General features: G+C 35.6%; 1 non-coding gene across 1 annotated transcript; it reads left to right on the forward strand.

Annotated features, from left to right (window-relative positions):
* Positions 1-2,445: 2,445 nt before the first annotated feature.
* Positions 2,446-2,605, forward strand: LOC114008790 (U1 spliceosomal RNA). Its single transcript, XR_003550294.1, has one exon. It is a non-coding gene; the product is annotated as a U1 spliceosomal RNA (small nuclear RNA).
* Positions 2,606-16,608: the final 14,003 nt, after the last annotated feature.

Here is a 16,608-nt window from a genome sequence, read left to right on the forward strand (position 1 = left end):
ATAGAAAGTGGTCAGATATGGAGGATCTAATGCTGAGTGAAGTAAGCCAGGCTATGAAAGAAAGATATTGTATGTATCCACTCAATATATACCAACTATCCACACTCTATGGTAGAGAGCAAAAAAATGGAGGACATAAAAGCAGTGAAGGTACTTAATGAGAATAGGACAGTGTGGAATGGGGGAGTGAAGAGAAGAGGACAGAAAAAGATAGCAAGAGAACAATAGAGAGGCAGGATGTTAGTGAGAAACAGATATGACTTTTTACCTGTTGATGATGACATGTATAGTATTCTCAACTGGATTGGTCTGAGAAGTATTTCATGATGGGCAATGTCTTTTTACAAGCAAAATGAGAAATAGCGATTGACTGTTTTAAGAAATAATTAGAATAATAATAATAATGATTCGGGAAAACATAGAAAAGATATTGAATGTTGAAGCAGGGACATTAATGTCTCTGTATTGACTGACATGCATGGCATTCCCTTCTGAAAAAGCAATGTAATACATGGTAAAGTTATATGTAATTCAATGTCATGTAAATAAGATTATGATGATAATAAAAAATTAAAAATAAGAAATTAAAAAATATATATGAGGAAAAAAAAAAGTTATAGCCTTAGTGGAATGGCTGACAGATCAACTAAAAACATCATCTAAAAATAACTAAAATAAGTAAGTCAATAATATAAATATTTATTACATAAATATTTTATATATTATATATAAATTCCTTATATAATAAAATATTTATATAAAGCGAGAGATAGAAAGTGAAAGTGAGAAATCACCCCGTAGTGGGGATGGCCACACCGCAATCCCTTCTCCTCCATTCTCCTCTCGGGATCTTGGGCAATAATATAATAATAAAAAGAAATATATGTAGGGAATAACCTAAAAGAAACTAACTGAAAAAAAAAGAATTATTTATTTCATTAATTACAAAAAAAACCCCAAAAGATTCCAATATTGATTTTCTACCTAATTATACTCCTGTGTATATATATTTTTTCTTTTCTTTGGAGAGGTTTTTGCTATAGGGTGCGTGCGCTCACCAGACAGACAGAGAGAGACAGAGAGATAGAAAGTGAAAGTGAGAAATCACCCCGTAGTGGGGATGGCCACACCGCAATCCCTTCTCCTCCATTCTCCTCTCGGGATCTTGGGCACGCACGCACACGCGCCCGGCATGAGTTTAAGCCACCAGATCCAGTACATGAACTGTGGTTGACTACGTGGGAGTCCAGCGACATAGCCATTACACTAACTGCTGGTCTCTCCTGCATATATTTTATTATCAATCTATGCATCTATATTTGAACTATCAACAATTTAGTCACTTAATAAAAAAATAATTTTCCAGTGTCAATCACTGCTTTTTCCAAAACAACTTCATGCATTTACTCGTTGCTTTAAACCATTTTATTTGCTTATTTCTTTAAAACTTAAAAAAAAATGATATCTTGGTATAATTTTATTTTATGTGCTACGAAATTAAGTGTATAGCAAATAAAATTTAGTGCCCAGCTAGCAAGTGGCATGAAAGTTAAAGTTTTGGATCCCACATGGCCAGCAACATCATGCTAGTCTTGGCCCAGCTTGAAAATCATGCTGGGTGCAAATGTGTGGGTGCCCAAAATCTCAAGAGGAGGAGGATGTGTGGTGTGCCCATCACCCTCCCCACCCAATACCAGGAGTGATTTCTCACTTTCCCCTTCTTTCTCCCTTTTTGTCTTTCTCGGGTGAGTATACACATCTCATAGCAAACACTAAAAATAAATACATTAAAAAAAAAGGATCACTCTTTCAGTTCTATGAAATCATGTATTAATGTTTTATGCCAAATTATGTATTTAAGGTAGGCATAATTTAAAGTAGTATCTACAAACTGTCTATTTATATAATGCTGAGGAAGTCAGTGGTTTTGCTTGCCCATTTATCTGGCTTTTCTCCTACTCTAAGACAAGATAATGAAAGTGAATTCCCTGTATATGTAAATATAGGCAAGATCATGTGACTTTTCTTCAGCTGATGAGAGGTGAGAAATATGCATATATATGATGTTTGCTAATTCTGAATGGAAGTTTGCAAGAGATGCATAATTTTCCATTTTCTTTATTTCCTAACAAGGAAATCTTTAGAGCGTGTATTGTACAGAGCCTTTGACAGTCTGGATCTTAAGTGATAAAGGCAAACAAACTCACCTGCCAACTAGCATTGCCCTTATTTCAAGTCACGTTGGATTCTCATCTATCATATCTTAGTTAATAAATTCATTATATTGTTTTGTACATTCCATTTAATTTGATCTACTTTTTTAAATATTGTTTTATTTAACGTTATTTATTTTTAATTTTATCAGAGAGGGACAGAGTGAGAGTGAAAGAGGGAGAGAAAGTAAGAAAGTAAGACTCTAGGTCCGGGTCTCAAATTGCAGTTGGCATACTTACCTGGCAGGGGAGATACCATGATCACGAAGGTGGTTTCCCCAGGGCAAGGTTTATCCATTGCACTCTCGGATGTGCTGACCCCTGTGATTTCCCCAAATGTGGGAAACTCGACTGCATAATTTGTGGTAGTGGGGGACTGCGTTCGTGCTTAAAAAAAAAAAAATTGCAGTTGGCCATGTGGGAGTCCAGTGTCCTTAATCAACGTGCCACCAGCCAGCCCTTAATTTGGTCCTCTTATAGTAATAATAACATCACCATATCTGTGTCCTGAGTGGCACAAGCTATCAGACACGTAAACTAAAATCCTCCCTAATCAACTAGTGGATATACCTGCCCTGTCCAAATTGCTAGGTCAGAATATATCTTTCTGGGATGATTTCTACTTTAGAGTCTTTTCTGTTCTTTCATAGTACTAACTGGTCTATTCTGAAAGCTTTTTTCTAACTTTAATTCTTATAAAGCAAGAGTTGTCTTATCAGCCCATTCTCTCTCAGAAGGCTATTGCTTTCTTTATTCAAATTGACCCATTTTCTCTGTCTTCCAAGGGTCATAGGAATGACAGCCTTAATGAAATTATAAAAGACTTAGTTTCAGTCACTGAATAGCCTAATAGGGCATTCTCTCATTTCACTTTTGCCTAATTAAGAGGAGCAGTCAAATGATTCTCTTCATAGTAAAGAAAATCTGCTCAAAAGTAGCTTTATTCATCCTTCTATATACACACAACATTAAAAAGAAAAGAAATTCTTCACAAAGCTATTACAATATAGTACTTATAGTACTCGTCTTACTAAGAATATTATCAGGGGTATTTTTGAAGAAATGTTGGCATTCTACTAGCTATAATTATTTTTAAAAAATAATTACCTTGACATAAAGATAGAATATACTTGTAGTAAAAAGAAAAATCCTCCCTGAAATTACCATGTAAAGTGGCCCCATGATAGGAATTTTACTTCCTCATAATACTGCTTTGATTTTTGCTTTTTACTTTTTTTTATTTAACAGACTTTATTTGTTAGATAAACTTTAGGATCTTAACAAAATGAAGCAGAAAGTATAGAGATTTCCATAAGCTGCCTGCCCCAACATGTGGGAAATTTCCTTGTTGTCAGGATCCCCACCATTTGTTACATTGATGAACACTATAATGACGCAGCATCTGCAGTTTACATTTAAGTTCACTCTTGGTGTTTTACATTCTGTCAGTTTGGAAATTGTATAATGATGTGATCCATCATCATAAAATCACGCAGAATAGTTTCGCTATCCTAAAAATCCTCTGTGCTGTTTTCATCTCTCTCTCCTAACCCTAGAATTATTATTTTTCTTTACTGTCTTCATAGCTTTGGCTTCTTCAGAATGCTAAACAGTTAAAATCATAGAGTGTTTATGTAACCTTTCATACTGGTTACTTTTACATACTAATATTATTCTAAATTTTCTTTATGTCTTTACTTGGAACTCTGATCGAAATAATAGTTCATTTCTTTTTAGTGCTAAAATAATATTCTATTGTCTGTATATACCAGAGTTTATTTCTCCATTCAAATATTGAAGGGCATTATGGTTAATTCTATGCCCAAGTAAGTATAAATAAAGAGTCAGACATGGGTCAAATATATATATGTGTGTATTTATATATGTATGTATATATATATGTATATATATATATATATACACACATATATATATATATATAGAGAGAGAGAGAGAGAATTATCCACTTAATATTATTTATTATTATTATTATCTTTCAACTTGCTACAGAGCATGTACACCCACTAAAGAGTAGAGAGAGAAGAAGTGAGAAAGCAAGTCTCCAGGCCTGGGACTCAAAGTGCAGTCAACCATGTGACAGTCTAGCGCTATAACCACCAGGCCACCTACTGGTCCCAAGTTTGCTTAGTTTTTAAAGAAACTCCCATAGGCCATTTTCAACAATGAGTATGAGTTCCTGTTGCTCTACATAATTGCCAACATTTGGTGTCGCCAGTGTTATGGATTTTATTCATTCTATATAATTCCGGTAAGTGTGTAATGCTACCTCATTGTTGCTTTACCTTATATTTCCCTGAAGTCACAAGTCACATGACTTGGAGCATCTTTTTTCTTGTTTTTTGTTTGTTTGTTTGTTTGTTTTTTGGGGGGGCGGGGGGAGAGGATTTTGCTATAGGGCGTGTGCGCTTGCCAGAAAGAGAGAGACAGAGAGACAGAAAGCGAGAAATCACCCCAGGGGGGATGGCCAAGTCTCAATCCCTTCTCCTCCGTTCTCCTCTGAGGATCTTGGGCACGCACGCACATGCACCCGGTGTGAGTTAAAGCTAACCAGGTGCAGGATTCAAACCGTGGTCGACTACATGGGAGTCCAGCGACATAGCCATTACACAAACTGCTGGTCCCATGCATGGAGCATCTTTTTACAAGTTTAACTGCCATCTATATATCTTCTTTGGGACGTGTTTTTTAAAGTCATTGTCCCATATTTTAATAAGGTTGTTTGATTTGTTACATTGACTTTAAATGTATCTTGTATTATTTTTGCCTTTCTTGTAGTTGTTCTTTTTTAGATATGCCTTTTGTAAATATATTCTTCCAGTTTGTGATTTGTTTCATTCTTTTAACAGTGTGGTTTATAGATCTGCTCAAGACCAAATTTGTTAGGAACAGAATGGGGCCAGTTTGTGGTGTAGTGGTTAAGGTAATGAACTCTCACATGGTTGAGCAGGGTTTGAGTCCCAAACCTGGCAGTTTGCTTTCCCAATTCCCCTCTTTCTTTCTCTCTCTGAGGAGTGCATGTGCCCTATAGCAAACATGAAAATAATACTAATAATACATAAAAATTATAAGAAAATAACAGAATATTTAATTCTGTTTTAGAGTGGTTTCTCCTTCACTTTCGTTGGGGAGCACAAGTGGACATTATCTTTTATTAAATTTTTTTTTTCATTTTTTGAGAGATCTTTGCTATAGCTCACAAGTATGTGGGGATCCTGCATGACTTTGTCTGAGGCTTTTGATTCTTGGATTTATTCATATTGAGTCTCCAGAATTCACTAATTATAGCTTGGCTTTTTCTGTCTAGGCACTCATTCCTGTGTTGGTTTCTGCTGGTAAGTTGTGATTCTCTGTATCTCATCAGCTATCTCTCCAATTTGTGAGGCAGTAGTTTGTCCTACAACCTCACTTCTCTTGTGGATCTAATTACTTATTATTACTTTTAGTTTGCTATAAGGCACATTTACATGCCAGAGAGTCAGAAAGAGCAAGAGTGAAAGTAAGAAATCACCTCCCCAGGAGGGATGACCATGCTGCAATCCCTTCTCCTCCATTCTCCCGTCAGTATTTTGGACAGACATGCACATGTGTCTGGTGTGATTTTCAAGTTGCCACAGCTGAGACTCAAACCATTCAGTCAGCCATTTGTGATACAGCGGTCTTAATCTCCATGGCACTGGCTGGTCTCAAGACTATTTTTTATTTCAACTTATTTTTAGACATTTTAGATAATTTATTTAAAATAAACAACAAAGGGGACAATACAAACAGGAATCCTTACTGTTTATCAGCTCTATATAACTGTCAAGTTTACAGAGTACCATATATAAAAATGTATATGGCATGGGACCAGCAGTTAGCATAATGGCTATGTCGCTAGACTCCCACATAGTCGACCGCGGTTCGAGTCCTGGACCCGATGGCTTAAACTCACGCTGGGCATGTGTGCGTGCGTGCCCAAGATCCCGAGAGGAGAATGGAGGAGAAGGGATTGCGGTGTGGCCATCCCCCCTGGGGGGTGATTTCTCGCTTTCTATCTGTCTGTCTCTCTCTGAATTTCTGGTGAGCGCATGCACCCTGTAGCTAAAACCTCTCAAAAAAAAAAAAAAAAAAAGTATATGGCATGAAGGCATGAAACTTTAGTCCTGACTGTTGAGTTTAATAACTATTGCATATTATTCCAAAAATATTAGAATAAATAAACATTTGGGTTATATAATCCATTATGTAAGTAGCTATAGCTCATGCAATGATAAGGTATACCAACTAGATAGCTTGAGTTGAAGTCTCATATTCAATATATACACATTTAAAAAAACAATCCTGAGCAAATTCTCCTCCTAAATAATCTTATGTAATTTGTCACCTACAGACACTAGACGAACATCCAAGCTGCTGAGCTTCACCTCAGGTGCAAAGACATGCTGTGTGCTATCCAAAAAGCCAAAATTCTGAGATTTCAAAGGTGAGTGGGGGAGAGGATGAGCCAGGGGTCCGGGCTGTTAGGCCCTGCAGCCTCAGGCAGCCTGGTATTGGGCAAGGCTGTATCTAGATGGGGTGAGAAGGGAAGCGACTTAGGAGACTTTTTGAAGGACAGTAATGTTAGCAAAGAAAAGAATGGGAAAACACAAAGAAAAAACATGAAAAATAAGAAAACATAACAAATGTTGGTATTAATGACTAGACCCATAATCAAGCAATCTTAACATATTGTACATAATTTGGTCTTTTATCTACCCAATTTCTATAGCAATTCAGATGAAGATTTTAGAGAAAATTGATTCATATGAGAAAAGAGCATGCATGAAAGAACTTTTAAGATGTTTAAAAATAGCAATTATTGGAACCAGCAGATGGTGTAATAGTTACATCGTTAGACTCCCACGTGGCAGACCACAGTTGAATCCTGGACACAGTGGGTTGAAACTCACACTGGGCGCATGTGTGCACGTGCCCAAAATCCTGAGATTAGAATGGAGGTAAAGGGATTGCAGCGTAGTCATCCCCCCAAGAGATTTCTCACTTTCTGTCTTTCTATCTCTCTCTGTCTCTCTGGTGAGTACATGCTTCCTAGAGCAGAAATCTCTCTCTTAAAAAATTAAAAGTAAAAAGAAATTCTCTCATTTGCTTATAATAAAATACGAGTAAGAAATTAAGCTTCTGCTGTAGTGATAAGTTTTTTAAAAAATCAAGTGTATCAACTCTGAGAAACATATAACAATAAAAATGACATTGCAAAAATAAATACTCAAGATATAATAAAAACTACAAAAAAGTATTTTCCAAATAAATATCATTAAAATGTATACTTAAAACTTGTAATTGGTTGACCAGACAAGGAAAATATTGAAATCATCTTAAAGTAAAATAGAAGAAACACAAATAATAAAACTAAAATATCAAATTTCTTTTAAAAAACTACTAAGGTCTCAGGTCAAAGAATGAGGCGGTATTAGTAACAGAATTTCTGTGACTTGAAATAAGATATATGTCAAGTCATTTTTTAAAAAATATGAGGAATGATATTACGTAATCTTTAGCTTAAAATAATTTATGATCAAAAGTAAAGGAAGAAAAAAAAGCACAATTTTAAAAATATCTAGTGTTTGCCTGAAAAAGTAGAAATGTCAAAGAATCTCTATATAGTTTTAAAAGTTTAAAAAACTAGCTGTAGAAAAAAATAAATTTTAAAAATGAAAAACTGAATTGCAAGCAATGAACATTGGAGATGCCTGGGATTATTAGAATTACTTGTGGAAGAAGAAAAATTACAGCACATAAAAATATTTCATTATAAAGATATGAGAATAAAACATTTATTTGAAATGGAAATGCTTTTAAAGTTATAAAATCCTCTTCAAATACAAGAATTTATTATTATTATTGTCATAAACGAATTCCTTTTAAATTACAGTTATAGCACTACAGATGTCAAGTATTTGGGGAAATAAAAATGAATAATAATACAAGATGAAAAAGCTTAAGGAAAAAAGTTATATTTCAGACAAAGTTTGCAAGATATTAGTTGGAATATAACATGTAGTAAATAACTGAAATATCTAACTACCAAATATATCACAGAAAAAAATTAAAATGAAATACCGTATGTGTTTTTGGACATGTGCAAATGGCATATAGTAACTCTCATATTACAGGTCTCTTGAAAATGGAAATATATTGGTAATTTTAACTTGTTAACATGTTGGGACCAGCAAATGGTGTAGCTACTGTGTTGTTGGACTCCCACATGGCTGGCAGTGGTTTTAGTCCCAGACCCAGTGGCTCTAAAATAACTCAGAGCACTGTGCATGTGTGCCCAAGATTCTAGGAGGATAGTAAAGAAGGGACTGTGGTGAGGCCATGACCCTTGGGGATGATTTCTCACTAAGTCCCCTCCCTGCATGTGCACATGTCCTAAGGCAAAAATCTCTTAAAAGGAAAAAAAAATTGTAAACATGTTTACCCTATTCTGACTCTGTACCAATTTTGTAATTAATTTGAAAAAAAATCAATATTTCTCAACCCTAATATTGTTAATCTTTGTGTATGGGAGTATACTTTATTACATCTACATTTTGGGAATTAACCTTTCGTAAATCATCGTATTCACATTAGGAACAATATTCTAGTGGATGACTTCATTGAATACAGAATAATATATTTTAATGATTTTGGCTTACGGCATACCAAGTTATTTTTGGTTTTCTGAATTTATACATATAAGAAGTTATAATTATGAGTCATTTACCTAAAGTCATGAAGATATTTAATACAGAGTCAAGACTTTTACCAAAGTTTTGATTTATACCTATTCATTGTTCTTTCCTCAAAACCAAAATGCTATTCATCCCTGGCTTCAGTAAGAGTCTGTTATGAATTTAGCAAGTTCCAGGTAAGATGAAATATTTGTAAATATTCTTTTCAGTGGGAGACAGTACTAAATCAACTGGGCAAAATAAAATGAGCTTGTGTGAAATATGTATTATTACCTTGTGTAGAATGAAAAGCCTTTAACTCAAAGGTCACTTATCTTTGATATACTTCCTGATAAATTAATGTACTAAGGTTTTATTTTTGTTGTTTTTTGTTTTTTGTTTTTTGTTTTTGCCATAGCATGCAAGCACTCACTGTAGAGACAGAGAGAGAGAGAGATAATAAAAGGGCAAGTAAGAAATAACGCCCCTCCCCTCTACTCCCCGGGAGGATAGTCATGTGGCAATCCTTTCTCCTCCATTTTCTTCCTAAGATTTTGAGGACATATGCACATACACCTTCCATAATTTTCAAAGTACTGGTCCAGGACTTGAACTGCAGTCAGCCTAATCCATTACAGTGGGCACTGAATATCATTTCTTTATCCTCCCAGATCTACCCTCTATCCTTCCCTATCCTGCTTGGTCTCCTGGAAATTTGATCTATGTAGATTACATTAATGAACTTCTTCAGCCTGCGGCTCTTCATGAGATTTAGCCTGTGGAAAACAGCAAGAATGAATTGTAGGGGAAGGAAGTAGTTTGGTATGAATGTGTTCTTAAAATTCATGTGTTGGGAATAATCTTCAATTCAAAAGTGTTGAATGGTGGAATTTTTAAAGGTTGTCTTAGGTCACTATTGTGTTGTTAACAGAAATACCTGAGTTTGGGTGACTTTCAAATAATGGAGATTTATTCAATTTATAATTCCAGTGGTTGGAAAGTCTAAAGGTGTTGGACTATCCTCAGCCTAGTTTCACAACATGACCAACAGAGGCACAGAAAATAGTAGGTGTGTGGAAAGAGAAAGAAAGATCCAAAGGCAGACATCTTCTTTTTGCTAGTAGGCGCCTCTTGAATGGGAGCTCCAAAGCCTGCAACATGAACTCTCTTTGAGTCTGTTTTGGTCTGTATAAATGGGACTGGGTCTAATAGAAGACCTCAGGTAAGATTTCAGGAGGACAAAGAATTATGGGTTTATCTGAATCCAAGGAGTCTAGAATCCCTCCATTTGAAACTTTAGCAAATTTATGTGTACATTTTATGAATCCAGAATCTGTGCTTTTCTAGAGTAATGGGTGAACTTTCAAACAAAGATAATTTAGAATTACAGTGGAATGGGGAAGTTTTAGTCTAAACAAAGTTATTTATCTCCAGGAATATTGAGAAAGAAAAGATCTTCCTCAACTCAAGAAACAATGGAATCTGTTTTGAACAACATGCAGAGTTCTAAAAAACTAAATCAATAAAAAATTTTCCATCTGAAAGAATCATTACAAATGACAAATGAAAAGTTTAAGCAACTAATGAATGACAAGAAAATATAAATTGAAAAGAAATAATGTATACTGACTAACTTTACCCTGCACCTTCTCTTTATTGTTCTCGCTCTCTTTTTCTAAGTATTCTGAATCGACTGATCTTTATATTGAGTTTCTTGTCCATGTCAAAGGTAAAAAGAAAGCTAGAAAACTAGCATGAAGAGTTATGTCCTAGGATCAACCAGCCTTGTTTTCTTTAACCACTTTTCTGCCTTGGTCAAAATTTGAGCTCAGAGCAACAATAGTGAAAGGTTTTTCTATCCTACTAGAAAACTCTTAAGAAATTGCTGAAGAATTTAGAATTCATTCTGGAACATGTGCTTTTATTGTTTTGCCTTGTTTAATAAGACTTGAGTGGCCCCATTTTGGGGAGATGATATATTTGAAAAACAAAAAAGAAGGGTGGAGGTATCAGCAGTTGGCATAATGGCTATGTCACTGGACTTTAATGTAGTCGACCACGGTTGGATCCCGGACTCGGTAGCTTAAACTCATGCCGGGAGCATGTGTGTGCGTGCCCAAGATCCCAAGAGGAGAATGGAGGAGAAGGGATTGTGGCATGTCCATTCCCCCTGGGGAGTGAATTCTCTCTTTCTGTTTCTCTGTCTCTCTCTGTCTTTCTGGCCAGCACATGTGCCCAATAGAAAAAAAAAAAAAAAATATGTTTTGGCCACAAAAGGTGCCAAAAAAAAAAAAAAAAAAAAAAAAAACCCCAAAAAAAAAAAAAAAAGAAAAGAAAAAGAAGGGTGGAACTGTATGGGAATTGGACAAAAATAAATACATATTGATATCATAAGTTTATATGTATATTAGTCTGATTAAATTCAGGACTTTCCAAAAATCTGATTTCATGAATTGAAAGAATCATGTCAGGAATGTAACAATTCTCAACACCAGTTGCACCTTGGAATTATCTTTTTTTTTTTTTTTTTTTATTTTTTATTTTTTTATTATCATCATCATAATCTTCTTTATATTACATTGGAATACATATAACTTTACAGTGTATTCCATTGTTTTTTCAAAAGGGAATGCCATGCATGTCCGTCAGTACAGAGACATTAATCTCCCCACTTCAACATTCAATATCTTTTCTATGTTTTCCCCAATCATTATTTTTATTATTCTAATTATTTTTTAAAACAGTCAATTGCTATTTCTCATTTTGCTTGTAAAAATACTTTGCCCATCATGAAATACTTCTCAGACCAATCCAGTTGAGAATACTATACATGTCATCATCAACAGTTAATAAACCCTATCTGTTTCTCACTAACGTCCTGCCTCTCTATTGTTCACTAACGTCCTGTCTCTCTATTGTTCACTTGCTATCTTTCTCTATCCTCTTCTCTTCACTTACCCCATTCCACACTGTCCTATTCTCATTAAGTACCTTCACTGTGTTTATGTCCTCCGAATTTTTGCTCTCTATTATAGAGTGCGGATAGTCGGTATATATTGAGTGGATACATACAATATCTTTCTTTCATAGCCTGGCTTACTTCACTCAGCAATAGATCCTCCATATCTGACCATTTTCTATCAAATTCCAGGGTCTTGTTATTTTTTATGACTGAGTAGTATTCCATAGAGTATATATACCACACTTTTCCAATCCATTCATCAGTTTGTGGACATTTAGGTTGGTTCCATGTCTTGGCAATTGTGAATAATGCTGCAATAAACATGGATGTGCAAGCACTTTTCTGACTGAGCGTTCTCCTGTCTTTTGGGTAAATACCCAGAAGTGGGATTGCTGGATCAAATGGTAGTTCTATTTGTAGATCTTTGAGGAACCTCCATATTGTTCTCCACAGTGGTTGAACTAGTTTACATTCCCACCAACAGTGTAGGAGGGTTCCCTTTTCACCACATCCCCGCCAACACTTATCACTTTTTATATTCTTAATCTTTGCCATTCTGACAGGGGTTAGGTGGTATCTCATTGTGGTTTTTATCTGCATCTCCCTTATGATGAGGGATGTTGAGCATTTCCTCATATGCTTTTTGGCTGTTCGTATGTCTTCCTTAGAGAGACTTTTGTTCAGCTCACTTTCCCATCTTTTAATCGGGTTAATCATTTTTTTTCGCATAAGGCACTTGAGTTCCCTATGTATTCTCGTTATCAGTCCCTTGTCTGAGGCATATTTAACAAAAATATTTTCCCATTCTGAGGGTTGTCGGTTCACACTTGTTACTGTGTCCTTTGCTGTGCAGAAACTTCTTAGTCTAATATAGTCCCACTTGTCTATTTTAGGGATTATTGCCTGTGCTTTGGGAGTCTTATTTAAGAAGTCTTTGCCTACTCCAATGTCTCCCAGAGTTTCCCCAGCATTTTCCACAAGTAGTTTTATTGTCTGAGGTCTTAGGTTCAGATCTTTGATCCATTTTGAGTTGACTGTTGTTAATGGTGAAAGATGGGGGTTCAGTTTCATCTTTCTGCAGGTGGATACCCAGTTTTTCCAGCACCATTTACTAAAGAGGTTTTCCTTTTCCCAATGGATTGACTGATATCCTTTGTCAAAGATCAGTTGGCTATAAGCTTTGGGAGTTATTTCTGGGGTCTCTATTCTCTTCCATTGGTCCACATGTCTGTTTTTATGCCAATACCATGCTGTTTTGATGACCACAGCTTTATAGTATATCTTGGGATCAGGGAGTGATATGCCTCCTACTCCATTCTTCTTACGCAGGATTGCTTTTGCAATACGAGGTCTTTTATGGTTCCAGACAAATTCTATAATTGTCTTTTCTAGATCTCTGAAGAATATCTCTGGTATTTTGATTGGAATTGCATTAAACATGTAGATTAATTTGGGTAGAATTGCCATTTTGATTATGTTAATTCTACCAATCCAGGAGCATGGGATGTCCTTCCACTTTTTTATGTCACTTTCAATGTCTTTTTTAAGATTCTCGTAGTTTTCTTTATAAAGGTCTTTGACTTTCTTAGTTAGGTTTATCCCTAGATATCTTATACATCTTGTGGCTACGGTGAAAGGGATTCCTTTCTTCAGCTCTGCTTCATTCAACTTGTTGTTCATAAATAGAAATGCTATAGATTTTTGGATATTGATTTTGTATCCTGCCACCTTACTGTATTCACTTATTACTTCAAGCAGTTTTTTCATGGATACCTTTGGGTCTTCTAAGTATACCATCATGTCATCTGCAAATAAAGATATTTTCAACTCTTCTTTGCCTATTCGAATGCCTTTAATACTGTTCTCTTCTCTGATTGCAATAGCTAAGACTTCCAGTACTATATTAAAGAGCAGTGGAGAAAGTGGGCAGCCTTGCCTAGTACCTGTTTTCAGAGGAAAAGCTTTCAGCTTTTCCCCATTCAGTATAATATTAGCTGTAGGTTTTTCATAGATTGCTTTTATTGTGTTCAGAAATGACCCTTCTATACCAATCTTACTGAGAGTCTTAATCATAAAAGGATGTTGTATTTTATCAAACGCTTTCTCCGCATCAATTGAGATGATCATATGGTTTTTATCTTTCTTTCTGTTAATGTGGTGTATTACATTTATGGTCTTGCGTATATTGAACCACCCTTGCATCCCTGGTATAAAGCCTACCTGGTCGTGATGAATGATCTTTGTTATATGTTGTTGGATACGATTTGCGAGTATCTTGTTGAGAATTTTCGCATCTATATTCATCAATGATATTGGTCTGTAGTTTTCCTTTTTTGTCATATCCTTATCTGTTTTGGGGATGAGGATGATGGAGGCTTCATAAAATGAATTTGGAAGGTTTCCTTCCTTTTGAATCTTTAGAAATAATTTTAGTAAGATAGGGGTTAATTCTTCCTTGAAAGTTTTGTAGAATTCACAAGTGAAGCCATCTGGGCCTGGGCTTTTCTTTGTTGGGAGATTATTAATTACTGATTCAATCTCCTGGCTTGTTATAGGTCTATTCAGATTCTCTATGTCTTCCTGATCCAATCTTGGTAGTTTATATGCATCCAGGAATTTGTCCATCTCCTCCAGGTTATCTTGTTTGTTGGCGTAAAGTCGCTCATAGTATCCTCTAATGATATTATGTATTTCTGCTATGTCCGTGGTAATATTGCCTGTTTCATCACATATTTGATTAATCTGGTTTCTTTCTTTCTTCTTCTTGATCAGTCTAGCCAATGGAGTATCAATCTTGTTGATCTTTTCAAAGAACCAGCTTTTGCTTTCATTTATTTTCTGTATGGTTCGTTTATTTTCTATTTCATTTATTTCTGCTCGAACCTTTATTATTTCTTTTCGCCTGGCATTTTGGGGGTTCGTTTGTTGTTGTTTTTCCAGTTCTCTGAGGCATGATGATAAGTTATCTACTTGCCATCTTTCCATCCTTTTCTTATGTGCACTAATTGCTATGAATTTCCCTCTTATGACTGCTTTTGCTGTGTCCCATAGGTTCTGGACACTTGTGTCCTCATTATCATTTGTTTCCATAAATTTGTTTATTTCAGCCTTAATTTCTTCAGTAGTGAAGAAGTCATTCAGAAGTAGGTTGTTCAGTTTCCATGTGTTCGTGTGTTTTCGGGGTTGTTTCTTGAAATTAATCTTGAGTTTAATTCCATCATGGTCAGAGAAGATGCTGGGTACAGTTTCTATGCCTTTGAATCTGTAAAGGCTTGATTTGTGTCCTAATATATGATCTATCTTTGAAAAGGTTCCATGTCGGGGTGAGAAAAATGTATATGTTGTGGATGTAGGGTGGAAAGTTCTATAGATATCTGTCAAGCCCATTCCATTTATAGTATCATTTAAGTCCTGTATCTCTCTATTTATTTTCTGTCTAGAAGATCTGTCTATAGGAGATAACGGGGTGTTGAGATCTCCAACAATTATAGTATTTTTCCCTATGTCTCCTTTTAGCTCCAGCAGTCTTTCCTTCACATATTTAGGCGCACCTGAGTTGGGTGCGTAGATATTTATAAGGGTTATATCTTCTTGCTGGATTACCCCATCTACTATTATATAATGCCCTTCTTTGTCTCTTCTTACAGTCTTTGTTTTAAAATCTATTTTGTCTGAGATCAATATCGCTACTCCAGCCTTTTTCTGATTTCCATTTGCATGGAATATCTTTTTCCAGCCCTTGACTTTTAGTCTATGTATATCTTTATCCATAAAGTGAGTTTCTTGTAGGCAACAGATAGAGGGTTTCTGTTTTCTTATCCATTCAGCTAGTCTATGTCTCTTAACTGGGGAATTTAATCCATTGACATTCAATGTAATTATCGATATTTCCATACCTGATCCTATCATTAAGTGAGCCATTTTCTTAGTTGTTTTTTGTTCTCGTATAACTGTCTCTGATTTTTTAGTTTTCCTGGTATAGTACTCCCTTCAAAACCTCTTGAAGAGCTGGTCTGGTGTTGGTAAATTCCTTCAAATTTTGTTTATTTGAGAATGTTTTTATCTTTTTTTCCCATATAAAAGATAATTTTGCCGGGTATAGTATTCTTGGTTGAAATTGTTTTTCACTCAACACTTTGACTATGCTTCCCCATTCTTTCCTTTCCTGCATTGTTTCTGCTGAGAGATCCGATGTTAGCCTGATGGGGTGACCTTTGTAAGTAACCTGGCGTTTCCCTCTTGCCAACTTTAGTATCTTGTCTTTATCTGTTGTTTTTGCCAGTCTGGCTATGATGTGCCTTGGAGATGATCTTCTTGGGTTGATTCTACTTGGGGTCCTCTGTATTTCTTGGGTCTGGATATTTGAATGCCTTTCTAGATTTGGAAAGTTTTCTTCCAGGATCTCATGGAATAAATTTTCCAGGCCCTTATTATTTTCTTCCTCCTCCGGAATACCAATTATCCGAATGTTGGGGCGCTTGATGATTTCCCTTGAGGGAGAGGCCTTTTGTTGGTTGCTCATATTTCTTGAGCCTTTGCGATTGTTCTTAGTCATCAGGTAATCTATATGTTTCTTGCTAACTTATTTAAGGTATCTCTGATTCTTAAAAGTTGTACAGGCTTAGAAAATTGATCATTTCTCTTATGGTTGGCCTACCTATTACCCACAATTACCATTAACTGTTGCCACTAGCCCTGGAAGGCCCAAAGTCCTCGCTGT

The sequence above is a fragment of the Tupaia chinensis genome, unplaced genomic scaffold (genome assembly GCF_000334495.1).
Source record: "Tupaia chinensis unplaced genomic scaffold, TupChi_1.0 Scaffold000388_1, whole genome shotgun sequence".
Taxonomy (NCBI): Eukaryota; Metazoa; Chordata; class Mammalia; order Scandentia; family Tupaiidae; genus Tupaia; species Tupaia belangeri.